Source organism: Salvelinus sp. IW2-2015, unplaced genomic scaffold (genome assembly GCF_002910315.2).
Source record: "Salvelinus sp. IW2-2015 unplaced genomic scaffold, ASM291031v2 Un_scaffold5052, whole genome shotgun sequence".
NCBI classification, from domain to species: Eukaryota; Metazoa; Chordata; class Actinopteri; order Salmoniformes; family Salmonidae; genus Salvelinus; species Salvelinus sp. IW2-2015.
Window position 1 is genome coordinate 1 of NW_019946319.1, and position 12,813 is coordinate 12,813.

The 12,813-nt window shown below is 44.8% G+C and overlaps 1 pseudogene; it reads left to right on the forward strand.

Moving 5' to 3' along the window:
- The first annotated feature begins 118 nt into the window (after nucleotides 1-118).
- LOC112077925 (retinal-specific phospholipid-transporting ATPase ABCA4-like) overlaps nucleotides 119-12,813 on the forward strand; it is a 29,493-nt pseudogene continuing 16,798 nt past the window's right edge.

Below are 12,813 nucleotides of genomic sequence, written 5' to 3' on the forward strand. Positions count from 1 at the left end.
ATCATCCCTTTACTTCTTCGGGTATTCCTCCAATTCTTTCTTAATTCTTACCTTTATTCCTCGTAGTATTTTTTTTCCTCCTCTTTCCCCCATATACGAGTGCCACAAACCTCTTCAGGGGGAGACAAACGAGGCACAGGACGCTAGGGGGAGACACGAGGCACAGGACCTCTCAGGGGTGAGTCAACGAGGACACAGGACTCTCAGAGGGGGTCAGCCAAGGTACTATGGAAACCTAAGCATTGAAACCACTTGTGAGAAGATCCTGTTTCGAGGTCTTCCTTTCTCTATGTCACCTTTGCTACTGGCCAAATACAAAAGCCAGCCCTAGCAACGAACCTCAGATTTTGTAGTGGTTTTACCCTACATTGTTTATGTGTGCCCCTGAAATACACGTCTGTTCTCACTCTGCTGCAGGGGTATGCCAGAGGAAGCGTGTCTTTGCCGATGGCTGTTGTTGGGGGGTCAAAGATGTGATTCCTGATGAGCCCCACGTCGGGGGTCGACCCTTACTCCCAGACGGATCCATCTGGGACCTGCTCTCAGAATACCGGCACAGGTACTACCTTAGCCTTACCACCCGGGTTTTAGACCTGGTAACCCATGTTTCAGCATTCTCTATGAGAACAGTGCAGGCTGAAGAGAGAAACCAAGGCACATACTCAGGCCTTCAGGACTGGGTTTCCCATCCCTAGCTCCACCTTGCATGAGGCTTTGCTTCCCTATCCAAGCACTACATCAACTCTCTCTAAACCTTTGCCCTGTCTCCCAGGCCGATAACCAGTGATCCCGTCCACTCACCACATGGACGAGGAGCTGACCTGTTGAGTGACCTAGTTCCTAGTCCTGACCTCTGACCTCATGACCCAGGCCGACAGGATCCCTTCCACTCACACATGGACGAGCCTGACCTGGTTGAGTGGACCCTAGTTCCTAGTCCTGACTCTGCCTCTAACCCCAGGCCGTACCATGATCCCGTCCACTCACCACAGGCGAGGCGTGACCTGTTGAGTGACCGCTAGTTCCTAGTCCTGACCTCTAACCTCTAACCCCCGGCCGTACGTGTCCCTGTCCACTTCCACCACATGACGAGGCTGCACCTGTTGATGACCTAGCTCTAGTTCTGACCTCTAAACTCTGACCTCAACCCCAGGCCTACAGTGGATCCTGTCCACTCACCACAGGACGAGGCTGACATGTTGAGTGACCTACGCTTCCTAGTTTTGACCTCTAAACTCTAAACTCTGACCTCTACCCAGGCCGTATCAGTATCCTGTCCACTCACACATGGACGAGGCGCCTGTTGAAGGACCTAGCTCCTAGTCCTGACCTTCCTAAACTCTGACCTCTAACCAGTCCGTACAGTGATCCTGTCCATCCACCCACATGGACGGAGGGCTGACCTGTTGAGTGACCTAAGTTCCTAGGTTCCTGACCTCTGACCTCTAACCCAGCCGTACAGTGATCCTGTCCACTCAACACAACATGGACGAGGCTGACCTGTTGAGTGGAAAAAAAAACCTAGTTCCTTAGTCCTGACCTCTGACCTCTAACCCCAGCCGTACGAGTGATCCTGTCCACTCACCACATTGGACGAGGCTGACCTGTTGAGTGACCGTGTAAGCATCATCTCTAAGGCCCAGCTCCATTGCTGGCGGCTCCCCCCTGTCATCCTCAAGAACTGCTTCGGAGTGGATTCTACCTCCCTGGTCCGACGCATGAAGGGACGTGAGTTAAAAAAGAGGTATCACTAGATAGTATTGAAGAGATGTGATACACTAGCAATAAGTATTAAAGAGATGGAGTACCTAGAATGTGTATTTGTGAAAGAGATGGAGATACACTTAGAATATATTGAAAGATGGACATACACTAGAATAGTGTTGAAGAGATGGAGATACTCTAGAATAGTATTGAAGAGATGGAGAGGAGCAGATACCATAGGATAGTATGTGAAGGTGGAGATATAACGATACCACTGGAAATGTATTGAGAGAGATGGATACACTAGAAATAAGTATTGAAGGATTGGAGATACAACTAGACTAGTTATGAAGAGGTGATACACTGAATGTGTTGAAGAGGATGGAGAAGCGAGGACGTACACATAGTAGCAATGTGTTTTGAAAAGGGATGATTACACAGAGAATAGTCTATATAAGAGATGATGATATACACTAATAGCTATTGAAGAGGAGAGTACACTCTGAATAGTATTGAGAGACACTGAGTATGAAGATATACTAGAATAGTTATTGAAGAAGCAGTGGAGATACTCTAAAATTATGAAGATGACCTACGATAAGAAGGAACACTAGAAAGTATTGGAATAGAGATGGAGGAGATACACTAGAATAGTATTGAAGAGATGGAATACACTAGAATAGTATTGAACGAGAGGAGATACACTGAATAGTATTTGAAGAAATGAGATCACCTGGAGAATAGTGTATTAAGAAAGAGTGGAATACACTAGAATAGTTATTGAAGAGTGAATACACTGAAATAGTAGTGAAGAGTGGAAGATACACTAGAAATAGTATTGAAGAGATGATACACATGGAGTATTTGAAAGAGATGGAGATACACTAGAATAGTATTGAAGAAAGAGATACACTGAATAGTATAAGAAGATGGAGATACACTAGAAATATATTAAGAGATGGAGATCACTAGAATAGATTGAAAGATGAGTAACTAGATAGTTTGAAGAGGAGATACTCTAGAATAGTATTGAAGAGTGGAGATACTCTAGAATAGTATTGAAGAGATGGAATACACTAGATTCAGTATTTAAGAGGAGATCCTAGAATAGTATTGAAGAGATGAGATACCTAGAATATATTGAAGAGATGGAAACACTGAATAGTATGAAGAGATGATACACTAGAATAGTATTGAGAGATGGGATATACTCTAGATAGTATTAGAGAAGTACACTGAATAGTATTGAAGGGAGATACACTGCATAGATAGATTGAGAGTAGATGTGAAGATACACTAGAATAGTATTGAAAGAATGTACACTAGAAATAGTATTGAAGGAGAATACACTAGAATAGTATTGAAGAGATGGATACATCTAGAATAGTATTGAAGAGATGGAGATTACTCTAGAAATTAGGTCATTGAAAGATGGAGGATACACTGAATAGTATTGAGAAGATGGAGATACACTGGAATAGTATTGGAAGAGATGATACACTAGAATAGTATTGAAGAGATGGAGATACACTGGAATTAGTATTGAAAGAGAATGATACACTAGGTATGGTTTATTGAAGAGAGTGAGAACACTAGAATAGGGTTTGAAAAGATGAGATACTCTTAGAATAGTATATGAGGTCAGTATAGATATAGGAGATACACTAGACTATTATTGAAGAGATGAATCTACTAGAATAGTATTGAAAGATGAATACTCGTAGTAATAGTATTGAAGAGATGAGATACACTAGTAATAAGTATTGAAGAGATAATACACTAGAATAGTATTGGAAGAGGAGATACTCTTAGATATGATTTTGAAGATGGAGTACACTAGAATGAGTATGAGAGGAGATAACTCTAGCATAGTATAAAGAGAGTGGGAAAATACACAGGAATAGTATTGAAGAGAGTACGTTTAGAAATATATAAGAAGAGTGTACACTAAGATGTATTGAAGAGAGATACACTAGAATAGTATTTGAAAGAGGAGAACACTTAGAATGTGATTGAAGAGGAGGATACACTAGAATAGTAGTTGAAGAGAGGATACACTCAGAATAGTATCTGAAGAGGAGATACACTTAGATAGTATTTATAAGATGAGCATACTCTAGATATAGTTATTGAAGAGGGTAGATACACTTGATAGACTATTTGAAGAGGATTGGAGGATTTACACTGAATGATAGTATTAAACGAGAGTGTATACTTAAAACTAGATAGTAATCTGAGTAGAGAACACTAGAACTTGTATTGAAGAGGAGAATACTACTAGGTGTATTATAGAGTAGGAGATACTACTCAGATAGTATTAAGAGGAGAACAGAGACTAGTATTGAAGAGATGATACACTAGAATAGTATTGAAGAGGAGGATACGACTAGACTTTATTAAGAGATACACTAGAATAGTATTGAAGAGGAAGATACCTAGAATTAGTATTGAAGTGATACACTGAATGTATGAAGAGAGAACACAGACTAGTATTGAAGAGGAGAGTACCTAGATAGTATTATGAGATGGAGATACTCTAGAATAGTATTGATAGCAGGAGATACACCAAAGTACTCTTGAAAGGGAGTTACACTAGAATAGATTGAAGATCTGGAAGATAACTTAGAATAGTATAAGAGTCATACCTGTAGACCCGGTAGCTAAAGACTGGAAGTGATACAGCTGTAGGCCTAAAGATAGTATCTGTAAAGAGATGGAAGGGCCAAAGACCTGGCTAGAGTGCGGACATGCCAAAGTTGTATTCTCCTCTCTCAGAATGACTATATGCCTGCTGAGTTGTCTCTGTGTAAAGAGATTAAAGGACTGGTAGAGTGTCTCTGTGTAAAGGACCTGGTGAGTGTCTACTGTTGTAAAGGACCTGGTAGAGTGTCTCTGTGTAAGAAGGACACCTACGAGAGTGTCTCTGTGTAAAGGACCTGGTAGTGTCTCTGTTGTAAAGGACCTGGTAGATGTCTCTGTGTAAGACCTGCTAAGTGTCTCTGTGTAAAGACTGTTGTAGAGTGTCTCTGTTAAAGACCTGGGAGAGTGTCTCCTGTGAAAGGACCTGGTAGAGGTCTCTGTGTGAAAGACCTGGGAGTGTCTCTGTGTAAAGGACCTGTAGAGTGTCTCTGTTGTAAAGACCTGGTAGTGTCTCAGTGTAAAGACGGACCTGGTGACCTGTAGAGTGTTACAATTATGTTGTCCTCTCTCTGTCGAAATGAGTGTGACAGTGGATCTGAAATATCTCTATGTGCAAATGTATTTTGCGACTCACCACCCGGATTCGGTCCTTTGTAACACAATTTAATTTTTTATTTTTAACATTAGATAAAAGTAGAGACTCAGAGCTAGAAACTGGTTTATCATACACTACAGTTGAGAACAATGGGAAAGTATTCTGCTTTGAAAGTTGATAAACTTGTAACCTCACTTTTGAGAAAATGGCTCTTGAATGTTCAGGTATACCTTCTAGAGCGCCTACACAGATTATTCACGTAACGTTAGCTAGCGAGCAACAAGCTAACATTACTATACACGATTCGTACACGTTGAACGTTAGTAGCGAGCCAGCCAGCTAACATTAGCTATACACAGATCGTACACGTAACGTTAGTTAGCGAGCCAACGCAAGCTTTCAACAATTAGCTACACACAGATCGTACACGTAACGTTAGTTAGCGAAGCCAACAGCTAACATTAGCTACCACAGATCGTACACGTAACGTTACGTAGCGAGCCAGCCAGCTAACATTAGCTATACACAGATACGTACACGTAACGTTGGCTAGTAGCGAGCCAGCCAGCTAACATTAGCTATACACAGATCGTACACGTAACGTTAGCTAGCTAGCTAAAAGTAGAACTTAACTTGAAATGAAAACAACTTTCTGACAAAATTAGAAACATATAATATCTGAAAATGTAGCTAGACTCTTACCCGTAAACATGAATGAATTTGTCTTCCTCTGTCACGGTTGCCCTTTGTTTGAAGATGTAATCCGGAGACAGGTGTTTTATCCAACAGCCTTCTTTCAACTTTCTCCACATTTGGAAATCATCTCTCTGCTTTGCACTGATTTCAAAACTCGGTCAACTTTTTCCTGTGACAACGACACCGTTTCTTCCCCACCATTGTCATCTGAAGACTCTACAAAGTCTGGTCCAATTAAAATGTTCTTACCAATATCAGGGATTTCCTCATCGTCTGATTCAGCATGGCACGATCATCCTCCAGGAAGTAGTCCACCGCATTGTTTTCCCGATAGCACTATTAAATATATATATTTTGTCCAGACGCTGACGCTCTTGTCTAGACGCTCTTGTAAGTGCATACATTCTCGTACTGGTCCCCCGTGGGAATCGAACCCACAACATTGACGTTGCAAGTGCCATGCTCTACCAACTGAGCCACACGGGACCACTTCAGGGCAGCAATGATGAGAGCAATAGCTAAACTTTTTCAGTTCTTCATATCTTTCAAAAAAAGCAGTGATAGACAGAATTATCCACACATACTTAGCAGCTCATGTGATAGACAGAAGCATCCTACATGGCAGACCAATCCGAACTCATCTCTCGGCATGTCCAGCCCACTCATTATTTCAGCCAATCATGGCTAGCGGGAAGGTTCCTGTATTTTTTCGTGGCTAAACCAACTAGGCTCATTATTTAACCATTTTATTCGTATTTACAGACGACATACAAGTTTGTTATTAGGGCACATGAAAGTTCAGATGTTCCAGAATGCATTTCTGCCCAAAAATGTATATATATTTTTTTATAAACAAAACCGATCTTGTGAAATATGGAGGCGCAACATACGCCTAGTTTCTTGAAACGGGTCAAATTTGAAAGTGTTTTAAACATGTTGTTGTTCTTCTACTTCTCTCTCTCACGCTCTTTCCCTCTTTCTCTGTGCTTCTCCTGCTCTCTCTGTCCATCAGAATGAGTGTGACTGTGCCTCAGAGTGTTCCTGTACCTGTTCCACCTGCACCAAGGTGAAAGAGGAATCCCAGGGTCAGCAGCTGGAGAGAGCTCTGGATGGTGGGGAAGTGTGTGTGATCGTGTGTGTGTGTCTAGATACTCTAATCAACCACTAGTTCTGTAATATTCAAATCAAATCAAATCAAATTTTATTAGTCACATACACATGGTTAGCAGATGTTAATGCGAGTGTAGCGAAATGCTTGTGCTTCTAGTTCCGACAATGCAGTAATAACCAACAAGTAATCTAACCTAACAATTCCACAACTACTACCTTATACACACACACAAGTGTAAAGGGATAAAGAATATGTACATAAAGATATATGAATGAGTGGTGGTACAGAACGGCATGGCAAGATGCAGTAGATGGTATAAGTACGGTATATACATATGAGATGAGTACTGTAGGGTATGTAAACATAAAGTGGCATAGTTTAAAGTGGCTAGTGGTACATGTATTACATAAGATGGCAAGATGCAGTAGATGATATAGAGTACAGTATATACATATGAGATGGGTAATGTAGGGTATGAAAACATTATTTTAAGTGGCATTGTTTAAAGTGGCTAGTGGTACATTTKTACATAATTTCCATCAATTCCCATTTTTAAAGTGGCTGGAGTTGAGTCAGTATGTTGGCAGCGGCCGCTAAATGTTAGTGGTGGCTGTTTAACAGTCTGATGGCCTTGAGATAGAAGCTGTTTTTCAGTCTCTCGGTCCCTGCTTTGATGCACCTGTACTGACCTCGCCTTCTGGATGATAGCGGGGTGAACAGGCAGTGGCTTGGGTGGTTGTTGTCCCTGATGATCTTTATGGCCTTCCTGTGACATCGGGTGGTGTAGGTGTCCTGTAGGGCAGGTAGTTTGCCCCCGGTGGTGCGTTCTGCAGACCTCACTACCCTCTGTCCATCGTCCCTCATCATCAATACGTCAATCAATCAATCAATCAATCAATCTATGTACAAAACTTTTGTATCTTCTCCCAGGTGACGTGGACAACATCACCACGCTGATCCATCACCACGTCCCAGAAGCCAAGCTGATCGAGGCCATCGGCCAGGAGCTGACCTTCCTGCTGCCCAACAAGGGTTTCAAACACCGGGCCTACGCCTCCCTCTTCAGAGAACTGGAGGAAACATTGGGAGACATGGGCCTCAGCAGCTTCGGCATCTCTGACACCTCACTGGAGGAGGTGAGAATGGGGGTAGGGGGAGATAGGACTGGAGAGGAGGGGAATGTGGTAGGGGAGGTGAGACTGGCATCTCTGACACCTCACTGGAGGAGGTGAGAATGGGGGTAGGGGGAGATAGGACTGGAGGGTAGGGGGAGGTAGGACTGGGGAGGAGGGGAGCTGGGATGTGCGCAGTTGCRTCCCCGTTGTGTCTGTCTTCATTTGTAGCCTGTCAGAAAGACCCGATCACTTTATAGAGAGCCATGTGAGTGAGAGGCGCTTCGTATTGCTTAGTACTCAGGGAGAAGGGCACAACTCGGTACTCCAGGCTGCAAAAAGGCATGGATTTTTTTTAGGTTGCATTACGGCCACACAAAGGGGATGCCGCAGTGAAATTCGAGGCATTGTCAAGTGCTTGTCAAATTGTGAATGAGAGAATGATGAAGTGTGTACAAAAAAACAAAGCAGAGCTCATACGTTTCAAGCGACTTTTTACAAATCATCATTAGTCTCATCATGCACCCTTACAATGTATTAAACATCAAAACATATAGCCCAATGTTTATAGAACGACTAAAGTTACATGAATAACTCTAAATTAAGCATACAGGAGGACCTGTTTCTTTGTTAACCGCTCAACACAGAATAGCCGCATGTGCGCTCTTCCTCAAATCGCTTGGAGAAAATATTTATATTTTATTCAGCTTTGTTCAATTGTATTCTTCATACTATAAAATAATATAAAATAATTCCACGGAATTAGAAGGAAATCTTGGGTGCTCAATGAACTAGTGTAGCCCACAGCCATTTGGCATAGCCAGATCAGGACCTGCTGAATGAACTAGTGTAGCCCACAGCCATTTGGCATAGCCAGATCGACCGCTAAATGAACTAGTGTAGCCCACAGCCATTTGGCAGCCAGATCAGGACCTGCTGAATGAAACAGTGTAGCCCACAGCCATTTGGCATAGCCAGATCAGGACCTGCTGAATGAACTAGTGTAGCCCACAGCCATTTGGCATAGCCAGATCAGGCCTAACGTAAAGACATGTTATGCTATTCTGTTCTTCTGAAATATACTACATTTTCTTCATATCATGATTCTTTAGACTTGTCTAAAATAAATAATGGATTTATTGTGAAGGTGTAGGCTATATTACATGGATTTATTAGACTTTTTAAAATGTAGATCTGTAGGTCTGCATCAGTGGCTTGTAGGCTATGTGTGGAAGCCAGGAGATGCTAAATGTGTTTATGTTAATTAACGGTCAATTACCGTGAGACCGACAGTTATTTGCTTGACAATCACCGGCTGACAAAATTTCATGACCGCCACAGCCCTACTCGGGATCATGGTGAAATTTGGCACACATGGTCAGGGGTACAAGAGTAAGGTGGCCTGTATTCTATTTGAACACATACATTGGCTCCAAATGAATAGTTGATGTTTCTTCCCTCCAGATCTTTCTGAAGGTGACAGCAGATGGGGAAGCAGCAGCCAATACCAAAACTCCAGGTAAATGCCACACTCACTGTCCCTACAGTCTACTACTCTCCAATTTACTTCCTACCTTCTTTTCCAACTTATGAATGTTCCTCTTTTAAGTAGTTTCTGTTGTGTTGTTGTTGATGATGACGTTGTTGTTGTTGTGAAGTGTTATTGTGTTGTGTTTTGATGTCTTGTGTTGTGTTGTGTTGTGACCTGTGGACCACCCTACCATAGAACAGTGGATGTTGCTCAAGAGAACCAAAAGCTGCAGTAAAGTTGGTGTGGACGAGGGTGAACCTGAAGGTTAGAATCAGCCACTAAGCCTGTCTGTTTTTCACACCAGGCGCTTGCCTAGAGACATTTAAATAGTTGGTGCCTTTAGTCTGGCAAGACAAGACTCACAGTATCCCTTTGGCTAAGCATGTAAGTCAGACTTAGCGAGAATACCTTTCCTGTAATCCAAAGCTAATGCTTCAGCACCGCAAGCTAACACAGTTTGAGGAACCCTATGCCTAAACCTTAACCTTTGTACCTGCCGGTCAAATATATCCACTTCCTAATGACTATCTTCTCCTACTTTACACAGAGGCTAACGGTCTGAAGCAGGCCAACGGTGGGGGTAACCATGACGACGACAGCAGCGCTGGGAAAGGGTCGAGTCAGGTCAAAGGAGCCAATCTGGTCATGAAGCAGTTTCTGGCCCTGCTGGTCAAGAGGTTTCACCACGCTACCAGATCATACAAAGACTTCCTCGCACAGGTTTCGGACTACAACTAGATAGAGGGATGGAGGGTTGGGGGGGTGGGATGGAAGGAGCGTGGGATGGAGGGAGGGTGGGATGGTGGGATGGGTGGTGGATGGATGGTGGATGGGAGGGAGGGAGGGTGGGATGGAGGGATGGTGGGAGGGAGGGTGGGAAGGTGGGAGGGAGGGATGGAGGGATAAAAGATAGATGGGAAGGTATTCTGGTCATAAAGTACTTCCTGTCCCTGCTGGTCAAGTGCCTAGGGGTTAGGGGTTAGGGGCTAGGGGATGGTTTGGGATTCAGAGTTAGAATATTATACCTGGTTAGGTCACATAGGGTCAGAGAAAAACTGGGATGGTGTCCTTTGAGTAATAGTGTGAATGGTTTTGTGTCCCCAGATCGTCCTGCCTGCTAGCTTCGTCCTGATAGCCCTGATCTTCACCATGATTGTGCCTCCGTTTGGAGAGTACCCCGCCCTCACCCTCACTCCCTGGATGTATGGAAAGCAGCTGACTTTCTTCAGGTTAGTCTCTCGCCGTTTGGAGAACAACACAGGCAACTCACCAAGAGAACCCCACACAGGATTTCAATCTCAATGTCTGAATACTCTGAACCTGGCTGGTCCTGATCTCATGGTCTTGGACCAGCCATCTGAATTGTTTTGTGCTTTCAGATACATCACATTATATTAGGTATCTAACCAGTAGGTCATGACCCTGGTCTTCTTCTCTTTCTTCCTCCGGTTCTCAGTAACGAGCGACTGGAGAACTACCAGATGAGACATTTCACCAAGGTGTTGCTGAATCCCCCTGGCCTTGGGACTCGCTGTATGGCAGGAACCCCTCTACAGTGAGTACCAGCCACTCCAGCTTGAAGACTGTGTTCTGACTAGTATTCTGAAATCTACTCTACTCACTGTAAATCACCAAGTTCTCTGCTCACGTATTGTGAGTGTTCCTGTGATGTGTGTGTGTGTGTGTGTGTGTGTGTGCTTTGTCCATACAGAAACCTGCCCTGTGAGAATGAGACATTGGGCTGGGAGACACCTGCGGTTTCTTCAATAGCCAATAACATCCTGCAGAGCCCTGAGTGGCACCCGCTAAACCCCTCCCCTTCCTGCCAGTGCAGCACCAATAAGAAGCTGACTATGTTACCCATCTGTCCAATCGGAGCTGGGGGGCTGCCCCCTATGCAGGTCAGTATACTGACTGTTCTCTGTGTCTACTGGATGTTTCTTATATGTTACAGCAGTAACCTGTCCTCCTGTAACCTGTCCTCCAGTAAGCTGTCATCCAGTAACCTGTCCTCCTGTAACCTGTCCTCCTGTAACTGTCCTCTCTGTACCTGTCCTCCGTAACCTGTCCTCAGTAACCTGTCCCTGCAGGATAGATACCTGTTGAGCCTGCTGTCACCGTCCTAGCGTACCTGTGAACAACCTGTCCTCCAGTAACCTGTCCTCCAGTAACCTGTCCTCCAGTAACCTGTCCCTCCAGTAACCTGTCCCAGTCCTGTCCCTCCTATAACCTGTCCTCCAGTAACCTGTCCTCCAGTAAGCTGTCATCCAGTAACCTGTCATCCAGTAACTTGTCCTCCTATAACCTGTCCTCCAGTACCTGTCCTCCAGTAACCTGTCCTCCTATAACCTGTCCTCCAGTAACTGTCCTCCAGTAACCTGTCCTCCAGTAACCTGTCCTCCAGTAACCTGTCCTCCAGTAGCTGTTCCTCCTGTAACCTGTCCTCCAGTAACCTGTCCTCCAGTAACCTGTCCTCCAGTAACCTGTCCTCCTGTAACTGTCCTCCAGTAACCTCTCCTCCAGTAACCTGTCCTCCAGTAACCTGTGCTCCAGTAACCTGTCCTCAGTAACCTGTCCTCCAGTAACTGTCCTCTCTGTAACCTGTCCTCCAGTAACCTGTCCTCCTGTAACCTGTCCTCCAGTAACCTGTCCTCCAGTAACCTGTCCTCCAGTAACCTGTCTTCTAGTACCCCTAGCCAGTCCTAACCTCTCCTCCAGTACCCTAGCCAGTCCTAACCTCTCCTCCAGTACCCCAGCAGTCCAACCCTCTCTCCAGTACCCCTAGCCAGTCCAAACCTCTCCTCCAGTACCCCTAGCCAGTCCTAACCTCTCCTCCAGTACCCCTAGCCAGTCCTAACCTCTCCTCCAGTACCCCTAGCCAGTCCTAACCTCTCTCCCAGTACCCCTAGCCAGTCCTAACTCTCCTCCAGTACCCCTAGCCAGTCCTAACCTCCTCCAGTACCCCTAGCCAGTCCTAACCTCTCCTCCAGTACCCCTAGCCAGTCCTAACCTCTCCTCCAGTACCCCTAGCCAGTCCTAATTCCTCCAGTACCCCTAGCCAGTCCAAACCTCTCCTCCAGTCCCCCTAGCCAGTCCTAACCTCTCCTCCAGTACCCCTAGCCAGTCCTAACCTCTCCTCCAGTACCCCTAGCCAGTCCAACCTCTCCTCCAGTACCCCTAGCCAGTCCAAACCTCTCTCCAGTACCCCTAGCCAGTCCAACCCTCTCCTCCAGTACCCTAGCCAGTCCAAACCTCTCCTCCAGTACCCCCAGCCAGTCCAAACCTCTCCTCCAGTACCCCTAGCCAGTCCAAACCTCTCTCCAGTACCCCTAGCCAGTCCAAACCCTCTTCCAGTACCCCTAGCCAGTCCAAACCTCTCTTCCAGTACCCCTAGCCAGTCCAAACCTCTCCTCCAGTACCCCTA